Consider the following 14,440-nt stretch of genomic DNA (forward strand, 5'->3'; position numbering starts at 1 on the left):
CACATGTGGAATTTAAGATACGAAACAGATGAACATAAGGGAAGGGAAGCAAAAAGAAGATAAAAACAGAGAGGGAGACAAATCATAAGAGACTCTTAAATACAGAGAACAAACTGAGGGTTGCTAGAGGGGAGGCAGGTGGGGGGATGGCTAGATGGGCAATGGGCATTAAGGAAGGCACTTGTTGGGATAAGCACTGGGTGTAAGTGATAAATAGGTTCTAGTCCTGAAATCATTATTACACTATATATAGTTAACTAACTTGAATTTAAATTTTAAAAATAATAATAAAATAAACAAAACAAACAAACAAAAAAACTAACCACTGGAGCACCTGGCTGGCTCAGTAGGTAAAGCATGCAACTCTTGATCTCGCAGTTGTGAGTTCAAGCCCCATGTTGGGTGTACAGATTAGTCAAAAATAAAATTTAAAAAAAAAAGAAGAATTTAGATACACAAGTTGGGCCTCATGTAGGTTTGCGGTCTAAATTCACACTGTCCTTGTGGCTCAAAAAACCTTCAAGTACTCAACTCAGTTGAAATGGTCTCCAAGCACTTAGGAGAAGCAAACTAAAACCTCATCGAAGAAACTCATCTACAGTCTAGGCCTCAAGAAATTACTAATAAACTTCCAAAAAATGTAGTCATGGTTAAAAATCATAAAATATATCAGTAAAGAAGGCATCATGGATGTTATGAGCTAGAAAAAAATAGCAGAAAATAAAAATCAGAATCAAAATTATTTGTTAGTGGTAGTATCAAACATGGTATATAAAAATGTAAATGTGTGTATAATATGTTTAAAGAAATAAAAGAGAGGATACAAGGGGAAGGAATGGTGAAAAATACCAAGTATATTTGAAGAAAAGTATCAGGAGAATTTGTAAAAATTATAAATAAAATAACTGAAATTAAAATCTGAACAATGGCTTTATCAGATTTGTGCAGCTGAAAAAAGATTTAGCAAACTAGAAATAAGATTCAAAGAATGAATCCATAATGCAACATAGATAAATGAAGAGATAGAAGATAACTAAATGCTAGTTAAGAGTCGTAAATACTGGGGCGCCTGGGTGGCGCAGTCGGTTAAGCGTCCAACTTCAGCCAGGTCACGATCTCGCGGTCCGGGAGTTCGAGCCCTGCGTCGGGCTCTGGGCTGATGGCTCGGAGCCTGGAGCCTGTTTCCGATTCTGTGTCTCCCTCTCTCTCTGCCCCTCCCCTGTTCATGCTCTGTCTCTCTCTGTCCCAAAAATAAATAAACGTTGAAAAAAAAAATTAAAAAAAAAGAGTCGTAAATACTAATTTAGTAAAAAGTTCAAAAAATCCAGAGAGGAGAGAGAAAGAGAATGGGACAGGGAATGTTTGAAGATGCTTATTTCTTCACTTTAATAGTTTATGTTTATAGTTTATAACTGTAGTTTACAGTTTATAGTGAAACTGCAGAGCACAAACAAACTGAGAAAAAAGACCAACTATTCTGACCCTCCTTATTCACGGATTCCCCATTTCCAAATTTATCTACTTGCTAAAATTTGTGACCCCAAAATCAGTACTTGCAGCCCTTTCACGGTTGTTGACGGACAAGCACAGGCTGGCAAAATACCAGAGTTTCCCAGCACATGTTCCCGGTTGAGATCTGACAAGGCATCCTTCTGTCTTATTCCAGGTCTAGTAGTACAAACATGTGTTCTTTCCACAGTCTATTGAGTGCCTCATTTTTCCCATTTTTGTGCTTTTTGTTGATTTTGCTGTTGAAAATGTCTCCCAAGCATGATGCTGAAATGCACCTTTCCTAAGTGCAAAAAGGTTGTGATGTGCCTGACAAACAGGATAGGCTCCCTTTAGTCATGGTTTACAGTGCTGTTGGCTGTGATTTCAATATTAATGAATCAAAAATCTGTATAAAACACATATAAAACAAGACTATATATTGATCATTGATGAAAATTTTGTGACCAGAGGCTCACAGGAGGGACGTAACCCTGTATTTCCTCTAGGAACAACAGTTCAGTATTTGCTAATTCATAGTTTACAGTAACTTCAAACTTTATAGACAAAACTACTGCAAATAATGAGGGCCAACTTCATCCGGAAATGAATGAAATGGAAGCCAGACAACAGAGGAATGGCGTCTTCAAGGTGCCAAGACAAGATAATTATCAACTACAACTGCAAACCAAAGAAAACAATTCTCAAGGGTAAAAGTGGTATAAAGGTATTTTTGAGAGAAACTAAAACTGAAAATGTTTACCACCTATAAATTCTCACTTAAATGCTCAGGTGGTAAAAGAAATGAACAGCAAAGAAAATGACAATACTAAGTGTGTAAAAATAATAACGTGGAGATACAAAAAGATGGAACTAAAATTCAGTGATGGAAGAGGTGGTTAAAATTTTATGTGTTTTGAGTTTGGAAGAAGAACTGAAATGCTGATTAAATTTACATATTAACAGATTAAGCTCGAATGCTTACATATCTAGAAAAATCACAAAAAGTAGATATAGGATGTGTAAGTTCCAAAATAAAAATTATATTATTAATTATTATTATTACTTTATTCTAAAATACTACTACTACTTTTTATAATTAATGCAAAATAAGCTATGAAAGGAGAATTTAAAAACCATAGAAGAGTAGAACAAATAGAAAGCATAAAATAAGATTCTGGAAATAACATGAGTATGCTGAAAACTCCAATTAACAGCTCAAGCTGCTAGACATGATTTTTTAAATCCAGATATATGCTGTTGACAAGACACACATCTAAGCTATAAAGACACAATAAAATTGTAAATATAAGGATAGAGAAATTATACCACAAAAACACCTACAAAATTGAGACAAGTATATCAAGGTAAAAACTTCTAGTGATAAAGAGGTCTTACATCGTGATAAAATATTTAATTGATCCAGGACATACAATGGTTATAAGTAGGTATATACGAAATAACATGACCTCAATAACATAAAAAAAACATTGACAGAATTATAATAATAAAATGGAAAAAATTTCAACAAATTTTCAAGTATTGATATTATACAGTCAATATTCTCTCCTACAATTCAATTAAGAAGGAAATGAATAATTAAAGGAAAATGAATTTAAAAACCCATACATTTAAAAAATTTCAAATATGCTTTTAATAATACATTGCTCAAAGAAATTATGATGGATTTTTAAAAAATACCTTAGAAAACCAATGAACTAAGCATCTAGTTTCAAAAGTTAAAAACAACAGGAAAAAAAACCAACATAAGGATTTTTTAAAGATAAATCTAAGAACTTCTGGTAGGAAAATTCTAAAATGAGGAAAATTCTAAGATGACTCTCAAGATTTCTGTCTCCTTGTGCACATACCCAACCTAATCCCCTATTGTTGCATGTGGGTGGGCATGACCTAATCAGGCGAACCCTTTTAAAAGAGGATCTAGAGGTCAGAGACAGAAGCCAAAAAGACTCAAAGCTTTAGCAGGGGTTCTCATGCTGGCCTGGAACAATGCAAACAGCTATGTTGTGAACAGACCACGGGGACCACATGGCAAAGAACTGTGTTTGGTTTTTGGAAGCTTAGAATGGTCCTTGGTCACTAGCTAGCAAGAAAATGGGGAGAGGGGGGCACAGTCATGTAATCACAAATTCTGCTAAAGCCAGTAAGCTTGGAAGAGAATCCCAGGCCTCAGATAAGAATCACAGGCATAGCCAACACCTTAATTTCAGGCTGGTGAGACCTTGAGCAGAGGATCCAGCTAACTCATGTCCAGACTTAAGACAATGAACAGGTATTGCTCAAGTTGCTAAGTTTGTGGTCTTTTGTCACACAGCAACAGAAAACTAAAACAGAGCTGACTTAATGTTCCAGAAAACAAAAATGTGATACAAACATCGCCAAAGACAAAAGTTGGTTCCTTAAAAATACTAATAAAATAAATCAACCTTTGGCAATATCAAATAACAACAAAATAAAGAAGGTGAAAATTAATAGTAATAAGGGTAAAAAATGGACATAACTTCAGATGCTGAAAGTATTTAAAAGATAATAAGAGGATATTAAAACAACTCTATAGAAATACACTTTATTTTTTTAATTTTTCTTTTTTTCTTTTCTTTTTTATTTTTTTAATTTACATCCAAGTTAGTTAGCATATAGTGCAACAATGATTTCAGGGGTAGATTCCTTAATGTCCCTTACCCATTTAGTCCATCCCCCCTCCCACAACCCCTCCATTAACCCTCTGTTTGTTCTCTAAATTTGAGAGTCTCTTATGTTTTGTCCCCCTCCCTGTTTTTATATTATTTTTTCCTCCCTTTCCTTGTGTTCATCTGTTCTGTGTCTTAAAGTACTCATATGAGTGACACTTTAGAGCTTAGATAAAATAAATTCTTAAAAAATATAATTTACCAAATCTGACTCTAGAAAAAATAGATAATAGTGTTTACATTTTCTTTGGGTAAATACCAAGTATCAGTATAGAATTATTGGATCATATGGTATTTCTATTTTTTAGGAACCTCTGTATGTTTTCCACAGTGGTTGCACCAATATACATTCCCACCAACAGTGCATGAGAGTTCTTTTTTCTCCACATCCTCACAGACATTTGTTATTTCTTGTCCTTTTGATTTTAGCCTTTCTGGCAGGTATAAGATGCTATCTCATTGTGGTTCTTATTTGCATTTACCTAATGATGAGTGATATCGAGCATCTTTTCATGTGTCTGTTGGCCATCTGTGTTGTCATCTTTGGAAAAATGTCTATTCAGGTCCTCTGCCCATTTTTTAAAATTGTAGTTTGTTTTTTTTGGTGTTGAGTTGTAGAAGTACTTTATATATTTTGGTTATTAGCCCCTTATCAGATATATAATTTGTAATGATTTTGTGACAACACAGATGGACCTTGATTGTGTTATGCTAAGTGAAATAAGTCAGACTGGAAAGACAAATAACCATACAATTTCACTCATATGTGGGATCTAAAAAACAAAACAAATGAATAAACAAACAAACTAAAACCAGAATCAGATCTAAAAATACAGAGAGCAAACTGATAGTGACCAGAGGGAAGGGCGGTAGGAGGATGAGCAAAATGGGTGAAGGGGAGTGGAAGACATACAGGCTTCCAGTTATAGAATGTATAAGTCATGGGAATAAAGGTACAGCATAGGGAATGTAGCCAATGATACTGTAAGTGTTGTATAGTGACAGATGGTAGTTACTCTTGTGAGTATAGCCTGAAATATAGTGTTGAGTCACTAGGTTGTACACCTGAAACTATTGTAACATCATGTGTCCACTATACTCAATTAAAATATTGTTTAAAAAAGAATATTTTCTATTTCTACTTCACTTCCCAATTATGGAACATATAATATAAATGTAAATGTCATGTCTCCCCTATGGTTTTTCATATCAATACAATTGTACTTGTATTATTAGGAAAGCATAATTCACCAAAAGAGTGAACTGTATTGGCTCCCAATCTATCTATTTATATGTTAAATTCTATAATTACAACAAGTAGCAGCAACCATCTCAGGAGTTCACCTTTTAAGGGCAAACTGTTGGATTAAAAGAGATTGAAATGAACAAAAACATTGAAATTTAGTGATAGAAGAGTTATTAGAACAAAAATAAATCTAACATTCTAAATTTATTGTATCATAACTTCAGATCAAAATATTATATTACTATATTTTATTATTACATAATGAAAAAGAAAGAAAATGAATGTTTGCTGAGGGTCTACTCTACAGCAGCCACCCTGTAGGTGTTCTCTCACTTAATCTTCACGACAACTGTTTGACATAGGCATTCAGCTCCATTTTTACTTATTAAGAAAAGTATGTTCACTGACAGGTAAAGTAACTTTCCAAAAGGTCTCATAATTATAAAGGTGGCAGAATAAGGATTTGCGAGCAAATCTGCCTCAAAAGTCAGAGCTCCTTCTACTATACCATTAAACCTAGAAAGGGCCTAGAAGGCAAATGCATTTCAGGGAAGATGATTAAAAAGCGAGGAGGTGGGGGAAATAAGAAAGAAACGGACTGAAGGGTAGAGTAACATAATGTAACTCACAGTTGGAACAGAACTAATATAAGTAAACACATCAAAAGAATTTGTCCTACAATGATTATTGTATTTGTAAAGAAATTACCAAAACCCAGGAATCAGGCTGTTCTTTATTTTCTTTTCTCCTAATGTTAGCTATTGTTCTCCTATTGTTAGCTATATGATTCATCACATTGGTAAAAAGTGGGTCTAAGAATTTCAAATGCTAAATTTGGGACTTATGTACAAGCCTTTATACAATAAGCTATTTAAACTGCAATACTCTGCTTCTGGTGGCTGCCACAGGGGAGGTGGGTAGGGGCATGGGTGACATAGGTAAAGGAGATTCAAAGCACACTTACCATGATGAACACTGAGCGATGCATAGAATAGTTGAATCATTATACTGTACATGTGAAACTAACACTGTATGTTAATTATATTTAAATTAAAAAAACCAAGCCATTAAAAAACTGTAAAACCTAAAAATATAAAACTCTAGAAGAAAACATAGGGAAATCTCTGTGACCCAGGGTCAGGCAAATTTTTCTCAGACACAGTGCCACAACCACAATCCATAAAAAAAAAAAAAAAAAAGATAAAATAGATTTTATCAAAATTAAAGATACTAAGAATGGAAAGAATTATTAAGATATTGAAAATTAAGAGAATGAAAAGATAAGGTCACTGATTTGAGAAGATATTTACATATGATGTTTCTGATGAAGGACTTGAATGCAGAATATGTAAACAACCTTAAAAATTCAATAGTAGGAATACAACCTAATTAAAATGTGCGGAAAATATTTGAAAGGACACAAGGACAATATATTGACGGCAAATAAGGTCAACATCATTAGTCTTGAAGTAAATGTTAACCAAACCAACAAGATATCACTAAACATCCATTAGAATGGCTAAAATTATGGGATGCCTGGGTGGCTCAATCAGTTGAATGTCAGACTCTCAATTTCAGCTCAGGTCATGATCTCACGGTTCCTGAGTTCAAGCCCCACGCTGGGCTCAGTGTTGACAGCATGGTGCCTACTTGGGATTCTTTCTCTCCCTCTCTCTCTGCCCCTCCCCTACTTATATTCTCTCAAAATAAATAAATAAACTTGAAAAAAAAGAATGGCTACAATTAAAAGACTAGACTTACCAAGTGTTGACAAGGATGCGGAGGGATGAGGCTCATTTACTACTGGTGGGAAATAAAATGGTACAACCACTTCAGAAAACATTTTGGCTGTGTCCTAGAACTGTAAACATATACCCTACCATATGATCCAGTCATTCTATTCCTAGTTATTCAGGAGAAATGAAAGTATATTTCCATAAAAAGTCTTATACAGGAATGTTTGTAGCAGTTTTATTTGTAATAGTCCAAAACTGGAAACAAGCCAAATGTCCACCAGCAAGTGGATCAGTAAAATCCACAATATGCAACTAATCCTTAGTGATATTAAGCAGATAAATGGTTGCCTTGAGATGGGATGAGGAGTAGGAAGGAGAAATCATCCAGGGGCTGGAGAAAACTTGTGGGCAGTGGATATGTTCATTATTTTGATTGTGGTGACGGTTACACTGGTTTATACATTTATTAACACTTATCAAATTGTGCACTTGAGGGGCACCTGGGTAGCTCAGTTGGTTAAGTGACTGATTCTTGATTTAGGCTCAGATCATGATCTCATGGTTCATGGGATCTAGCCCCAGGTCAGGCTCTGAGCTGACGGCGTGAAGCCTGCTTGGGATTCTCTCTCTCTGTCTCTGTCTCTCTCTCTCCCTCCCTCAAAAATAAATAATTTTTAAAAATTGTGCACTTTGAATATGTACAGTTATGTCAATAATACCTCAATAAATAAATAATTTGTTTACACTTAAATAAAAGTTCAGCTACCTAATTTCTCCCCCTCCATGGCCTATTGCTTCTTTTCCCATCACTCCATTGGGGATGAAAGCATTCATGAGTCCCTACTTCTGGGAAGGGCCCACCAATTTTTGGAAATAGTTCATTGATGTTTCTTTGCACCTTCAATTCTATGATCCACCCTCCCTCCCTCCCTTCCTTCCTTCCTTCCTTCCTTCCTTCCTTCTCTCTCCCTCTCTGTCTCTCCCCCTCCCTCCTTCCCTTCTTTCCTTCGTTTTGGCAGCATATCCTTTTTTCCTACTGTTAGGGTGAGATTAATGTTCTCTTGCAACTTTTTATATCCTAACCAAAAGAAATCTCCTATATGCTGATTTTACTTTATCTGGGCCCTTAATAATATATAAGAAAAGTATCTGATTTCTCAGTGTAAGCCTAAATGGTATTTAATTCCTCTTGAAGATTTTCTGTTGAAAATTTAGAATTCCAGATTGTAGAAATCTGTATAATTACTGCTGCTGAATAAAGGAACGACTATTTCAGGAATTCCTCTATCATTTCCATATACCAGCTCTGAATGAAGAACAGAGTCCTATCTATGAGCACTGTACCTGGGAGACCAGAAAAACGTTAGCACTTCATATCTGATACAGAAGTCTTTTACCAGAGACCCAAGCTCCTGAGCCTCACCAGGCCCAACCTAACTGTGGAAGCTCTATATTCAAGTGCAAATGTCAGGAATGATCAAAGGATCCAATAGCAGATTTTGGAACAACTCAGATGGAATTGATTTTTGATGACCCAGAGGAGGTCAGGACTCTGCTTAAAGAATGGTTTGGGATGCATGCCTTATAGGAACCAGATAAAGGTGATTAAAAGGGAGAAGAAACACTTTAAGGGAAAGGCAGATATTTGCATGCTGCAGTCCCATATCCCTCCCCCGACTGACCTTCCTTGGCTCCACACTATTCTTAGGATGGGCATGAAGATAGTGACATTGCAACAGTCCTCTTCAAGTGTGGCCCCTGGACTGGTGAGGACTGGCCAGCTGGGCCCCAACAAGGTCGGGACAGGAACAGAGTAAACAGTTAGGAATCTTTATAGTCATTTGATATTGCCACAACACGCAAACATGTCATCAGTCATTTCTTTCCCTGGTAATTTACTAAAGTATAGGTCGGCAACAGATTGGGAAAATGTTTTAAAAACTATTCTTTCATGACAAATAGCTTGAGAAGCAATGAGACCTTTATGGTCTCTCCCCTACCCTATCCTTCTCAATCTTGAACTCTGTGTTATAGCCACAATAATGCACATTCAGTTCCCCAGCATGCCAAGCTTTTTTTTTTTTAATAAAAAAAATTTTTTTAACATTTTTTCATTTTTAAGAGACAGAGCACAAGCAGGGGAGGAGCATAGATAGAGGGAAAAACAGAATCTGAAGCAGGCTCCAGGCTCTGAGCTGTCAGCACAGAGCCTGACATGGGGCTCAAACCCACGAATGATGAGATCATGACCTGACCTGAAGTCAGACGCTCAACCGACTGAGCCACCCAGGCACCCCTTGCCAAGCTTTTTCTTAACAATAATGTTTTCTGTGCCTAAAATTTCTCCTCATTCTCTTCACTCTTCTTTTTTCCCTCCCTTCTTCCTTTCCTTCCTCCCTCCCCTCCCTTGCTTTATTTTCTTTCTCTTGCTCTTTCTCCCATTCTTTTCTTTTACTTTTCTCTCTCTCTCCCTCCCTCTTTCTTCCCTCTTTCCCTTTCTTCCTTCCTTCCCTCCTTCCTATTCTTCCTTTCTTCTGCTTACTCATTCTCAAGTTCTCATCTTGGACGTGACTTCCACCAGGAGGACTTTCTGCCCCAAGCCTAGGCTAGGTACCTCCTGGTGTGCTACCATACCACATGTTCTATCCCATCACATTATTTTCTATATTATTATTTACTTGCCCTCTTGCAAACCTGTTTGCTGTCTTCCCTGCTAGTATTTGCGAAATCAAAAACTATGTTGCTGTGTTTTCTTAGCACTTCATCCCCAGAGAGGTTGGTTAGTGACTACAACATAGTAGGTGGTCATTAAGTGTCTGTTGAATAATGAATATGAATATTCATGAAATGAACATTTTCTCTTACTATGTGTTAGTCCTCATAGCCTTGAAGTCTTTACCATGTGTCCTGTTATTCCTTTTTTTTTTTTTTTTGCCTGTCAGTTATGCATTTTCTCACCGAATAATCTATGCTACAGCAACTAGACTTGGTCACTGGTGAAGAGGGGAATAGGAGAATGAGTGGAAAAGGCGAGTGCCATCTTACAGGAGGCTAGCAGCAGATTTATCAAGAGCCATATACAAGGAAAGAAATAGTGGAGCGACATTTTCAAGAAACTCAAGGAAATAAAATGTGAGCCAAGGATCTTTTTTTTATCCTGCCAAGATGTTCTTCAAGTATCAAGACTACTTAAAAAACCAAAACAAAAACAGTTTTGCACATGCAACAACTCAAAGAATACTGTACACACAAGACTTTCTGAGGAATTTACTGAGGATGAGCTCATCCAACCAACAGACAACTTGGCAAAAGATGGTGAGAATTTGATACATTTAAGTGTAAAGCTAATAATAAAACAAATATAGGGACGTTGCTGGAAGTATAATATGTGAAGGCAATATGTTCTGATGAAGTAGAAAGAACGCAACTGAAAAATGAGAGAAGAAAGAAAACATAAGATCATTGACTAAGTCTCTTAGAAGTAACTGGTGAGTATCTGAATAGGAAAAAAAGAGATCGATGGCACATTCATGATAAAAATACAAAACACTCAGTAGAACAAAAACGCAAATCTTCCTAAACACCAAAATAAATGTTTAAAAGGAGCAAGGAAGACACATCGGTTAAAAATAAAAGCAAATAAATACAACATAATACACATGACATAATTTGACAGAATTGAGACTACACAAATCAGTCATATGAATAAATGTGAGTAGGATTTAACTCATCCATTAAAAGAAAATAATTTCAAGTAGGCTTCTAAAGCAAAACCCATCTCTGCTGTTTACAAGGAACATAGGTAAAGAGCCTCTGCTTTAAGCCAGACTGGCCTCCGGGCTGTTTAGACCTCACTCTTTATACTGGTCCCATACAGAACTACTCAGACTAAAGTGTGCCTTGCTGTGAGGTCCCCAAATGTACTGAAAGATGCTGAAAAAAATATCTTGTAGGATTTATTGCTGTATCTGTCGAGAAGATTTAAAATGTTTCATACCATAGGGTCTTTATTATAGAGCCCTGTGGGAAAAATTTCTACCCGGCTTTTATTTTAAGAACAATTTTACGTCTTTTGAGTAATGTGTTAGTTTGTAATTTTAAAAGCACGACTCTTAGAATGCTTGGCGACAGGTTATATCTTAATTGGTAACAAGGGCATATGTCATTATTTTTTGTTGTTTTAACCTCATTCTACTCTATTTGATATACTCGCCTTTTTTTTTAAATTTTCTTAGTTATAAAAGTAGCTTTTACTTATTCAGTCCACTGATGTACCAGACAGTCTACTTTGCATATATTATCCTACTCTTTATTTGTAATAATCTGTGAGGTAGAGAGTAGCCTAGTTTTACGAATGAGTAAAATGAGGTTTATAGGTTATGTCACTTGCCCTAGGTTACGCGTCTACTTAGTGATAACAGAACTAGGATTCATAACAAGATTTATTTGCTTCCAAAGTCCATGAATCTGCCCTACCTCTTCCTAGGATCCTTTCGTTCACCACTTCCTCCTCTGATACCTCCAGCACTTACATTCTGAACTACCCAGAGCCTTATATTTTTATTTTGTCTTATTTGCAGCTTTCTGAGTTTTTGTCTTGATTCCCCAACAGAACTGCAGTGTGCTCTTTGAAGGGTATAAGTATACTTCAAAAATTTTTTAACCTAGGGGTGCCTGGGTGACTCCGTCCGTTAAGCATTTGACTTTAGCTCAGGTTATGATCTTGCGGTTCATATGTTCGAGCCCCATGTCAGGCTCTGTGCTGACCGCTCAGAGCCAGGAGCCTGCTTCAGATTCTGTGTCTCCCCCTCTCTCTGCCCCTCCCCTGCTTGTACTCGTTCTCTCTCTGTCTCAAAAATAAATAAACATTTATTTTTAGTTTTTAACCTCAATGTATTTCCTCTTCCTTAGAATGGCACTTGACTCATGGCAAATTCTCAGTAAATGCTTATCAAATTGACAAAATCAACTTGACTAGTTTGTGATTGGCTCAGGGAAGATACAGTTAATGCCTTTCCTAGCTGTGTCACACCATCTATGTCCAAATGAACATTCAAATTTCATGACAAATGCCATAAAGGCTATCTGGGAAATGCAGAAGGAATGTTTAATCTAAAAACAGAATAAAATCCAAATATAGGAAACACGAGAGTTATTTGGTTTTCTTAGACTTTTTTTAAAACAACTTTGAGTTATTTGAGTTTAAAGTTTATAGAACAGGGGAATACATGGATTTAGGAAGAAAATGTCCTATTACTACAAAAGTATCTTTCCTATAAACCTCAACAAAGCCTAGACTAGTCTGAGATATGTGACTCAATGACCATTCTTTGTACACTGTTGGCCAAGTCTACTCTCTAGAACTTTCTTTTCAGGATCACATCACATTCTGCAACAACACCACATAATCACAAGATTCTATGACCAAAGTGTTACATCAGTGATACAGATTACTACAGCAGAAGATGCATTAAATATGCAGATATAGGGATATGTAGAAAATAGGGATTAATTGATAAATTGGTCAACAAAAATTTATTCAACTAATAGCATTGTGCTAGTTGCTGAGGACACAAAGCCCAACACACATGTCCCTACTCTCAGGGAGATACACATATCAACAAGTGTGCTAACAATTATGGATGCTGTTATTTAAAAATGCACAGAGTACAGCAGGCATAAATGGAAGAATGGTTAAGTCTAGGAGGTGAATTATAAAAGGTTTTGAAGAGGAGATTACACTGGAGTTACTTCTAGAAAGGAATTAGCATTGTAATGCGAAAGCACTGACAGCCAGTGCATGATTTTAATTTGTGTCAGGTCTCCTAATCCACTGATTCTACTAGCCTGTAGGAACAGGAGAACCGACTCATTCCATCTCTGTATGTTCCAAAAACTTGCTCCATTCCAACTAGCCTAACATCTTGCATTTTTCCTAAGGTCCCTTTTGCTCTAATATCTCCTCTGGCCCTCAATACGTCTCACATAATAATCTCATTGGAAATCAGACAATAATATTCCCATTCTTCAAAAGCCAATTAAGAGTCTACATGCTTGAGGAAGTAATCAAAATCTCAAGGAGGAAAGTGATCTTTCTGCGGATTCAACTGCAATGTCTATATGTGGCTTATAATATGTCACACTGGATGAGACCAGTCTTGAAGGGAAGACCTTTCTTCTTCATCTTCTACACTCCTATCCCTAAACACCTAACACATTAACTTACAGTCTGAGATGGAACTTCTGTCAGCACTCAGCAAATGCAACTTATATTGAATCAATTTAGTTAAACAGATTTTTTTGTGCTTTAGTTCCTTCACATATAAAATTAAAATAATCTTATCTCTTCTTTTTCAAAGAACTGCTGAGTAAGCTATTCTATCCCTTGAACCTAAAGCAGTAAGAGCCATGTAATAGGACCTAAGTAAATATTTGCTGAATGAATAAGTGAAGAGGCTAAATTCTGAGACATCTGAGATAAGGAATTAAATATGAACTCAAAAAGTACCAGGGTGCCTGGGTGGCTCAGTCGGTTAAGCTTCTGACTTCAGCTCAGGAAGTCCGACTTCAGCTCAGGTCACGATCTCGCGGTCCGTGAGTCTGAGCCCCGCTTCGGGCTCTGGGCTGATGATGGCTCAGAGCCTGGAGCCTGCTTCCGATTCTGTGTCTCCCTCTCTCTCTGCCCCTCCCCCGTTCATGCTCTGTCTCTCTCTGTCCCAAAAATAAATAAACATTAAAAAAATTTTTTTTAATTTAAAAAGTACCAGAGCTCTAATTAGAAATAGGATTTATAGTAATTATTGATCTTTTAAAGAAACATTCCTACTGCTTTTAAGATTCTACATTAATAGCATTTTTCAGAAAGTGGGAACATTGAGAAACAGAGAAATGGCTTCACCAGGATGAAAGGTGGTGTAACAGAATATAATTCCAGCCCTTTTCCAATGGGCACAGGTCCCCTTGATAAGAAAAGACCACGGATTTGGGAGGAGTAAGCTCTATGTGTCCAGTAAAAACGGCTGTTTACTAGATGTGTGCCCACTGCATTTCAAAACAGAAAAGTCAAAGGTAGAGTTTTCAAAATGCTGGTATACATGGAATTCATATAGAAAAGATACACAAGTAGCTAAGCAATCTTAAAAAATAATAGAAACTATTCTTGTTCATCAGAAACTATTCTGTAGTCAAATTATCACACAAGAAAAACAGCACATTTTTGGTGTCACAACAGACAAGTCAACAGAACTTGCAGAGTCTAG

The sequence above is a fragment of the Prionailurus viverrinus genome, chromosome A1 (assembly GCF_022837055.1).
Source record: "Prionailurus viverrinus isolate Anna chromosome A1, UM_Priviv_1.0, whole genome shotgun sequence".
Lineage (NCBI taxonomy): Eukaryota > Metazoa > Chordata > Mammalia > Carnivora > Felidae > Prionailurus > Prionailurus viverrinus.